Source organism: Trichosurus vulpecula, chromosome 7 (genome assembly GCF_011100635.1).
Source record: "Trichosurus vulpecula isolate mTriVul1 chromosome 7, mTriVul1.pri, whole genome shotgun sequence".
In the NCBI taxonomy this organism is placed as follows: domain Eukaryota; kingdom Metazoa; phylum Chordata; class Mammalia; order Diprotodontia; family Phalangeridae; genus Trichosurus; species Trichosurus vulpecula.
The window spans coordinates 105,230,866-105,232,756 of NC_050579.1; the positions used below are offsets into that span (position 1 = coordinate 105,230,866).

At 45.4% G+C, this 1,891-nt stretch overlaps 1 pseudogene; it reads left to right on the forward strand.

The window, feature by feature from the left end:
* The first annotated feature begins 633 nt into the window (after window positions 1-633).
* On the forward strand, window positions 634-1,891 carry LOC118856081 (annotated as a pseudogene).

Genomic DNA, 1,891 nt, shown 5'->3' on the forward strand with positions numbered 1-1,891 from the left:
TTAGACAATGTCTGTCTGTTGATGTTTGTAATTTGTTTGTATTTGTTCCAAAGTTCAGGGTGCAGGCTTTTCCCCTGAACTAAGTGAATTGTATTTGTATGCTGAATTAAAGTAAACTTGTCAACCCCTTAACGTTGCTTTCCTTACTAAAGCAGATCAAAAGAACCTGTGCTTTTGCAGTGTGTTGGCAGCTTTCTGGGTGCTGGCTGTTGGTGGATCTTACACCCCCAGAGAAGCTGCTAGCTGGATTGTTGAAGCACGTATGGGCAGAGTGCTTCATAAATGCTGGTTGACTGAGTAAGCACTAATCATGTACAATGATTCTCCCCAAGTGCTGAGCCTACTAAGAGAACTATAGCACAGAACTTGCTGTTCTGTGTCTCTCATTGCACAAGGCATTGGTCATCTAATAGTGGGGAAAGACACACAAATATGATGCATGGGTGAGTGAGGCAAGTCAAAAAAAGGAGAATTTCAGGAAAGCTCCATGGGAAATTTAGAGAGATAATGATCCCTTTCATTTTACAGGGAAGGCAGAGGGTCAAAAACTGTTTCATAGAGTCATTAGCATCTAAATTGGACTTTAAAAAACAAAAATCAGCCAGTAGTGCCGTGGCTGACACCACTTCCAAGATGGCAAAGTCTCTGGGTTCCAACACCTACAACAGGCAGAACTGGGAGCTTGCGGACTCCCTATTCTGTGTCAGATGTGCCTTGGAGAAAACCCCTGCATCCAGATGACCAAAGAAAAGTATGCAAAAGAATGCAAAATTTGTGCCAGGCCGTTCACAGTGTTTCGTTCGTGCCCCGGTGTTCACTTGCATTTTAAGAAGACTGAAGTGTGCCAAACCTGCAGCAGGCTAAAAAATATATGTCAGACCTGCCTTTTGGACATAGAATATAGCTTACCTATTCAGGTCCATGATGCAGGACTATCCTTTAAGGATGATATGCCTAAGTCTGATGTGAACAAAGACTACTATGCCCAGAATGTTGAACAAGAGATTTCTAACTCTGATGGAACTCGGCCCCTTGGTGTTCTTGGGAGGGCTACAGCTCTAAGTGATATGTTGCTCAAATCGTCTCGGACAAACTCTTCCTACAAACGGAATCGTCCTCACCTTTGTTCCCTCTGGGTGATAGGAGAATGTAAAAGAGGAAAGGAGTGTCCATACAGATGTGAGAAGCCTACAGACCCTGATGATCGTCTTGCTGATCAGAACGTCCAAGATCGATAGTACCGTACTAATGATCCTGTGGCAGATAAGCTGCTAAAATGGGCTTCAACGATGCCTTGCCTGGGCCCTCCAGATGATAAGACCATTACCACTATCTATGTTGGTGGCTTGGGAGATACAATGAGTGAGACAGATCTCAGGAATCACTTTTACCAGTTTGGCGAGATCCAAACGAAAACAGTTGTACAGAGGCAGCAGTGCGTTTTCATCCAGTTTACCACAAGGCAAGCTGCAGAGATGGCTGCCGAGAACTCTTTCAACAAACTGATTGTGAATGGGAGCAGGCTTAATGTGAAATGGGGAAGATCTCAGGCAGCCAGAGGAAAAGAAAAGAAAAAAAAAGAACCACAGACTCTGGAATTAAGCTGGAACATATTCTGGGACTTCCTGGAGCTCTTCCTCCTCCTCCAGCAGCTGAAGAAGAAGCCTCTACCAATTATTTTAATCTCCCTCCCAGTGGTCTTCCAGCAGTGGTTAATATTGCCCTGCTCCCTCCTCCTGGGATTGTACCTCCTCCCCCACCAGGTTTTGGACCTCACATGTTCCACCCAATGGGACCACCACCTCCCTTCATGGGAGCTCTAGGACCCATCCACTATCCTCAGGATTCCCAGAGGATGAGGGCTCATGGAGTAAAGCACAGCAGTCCCTAA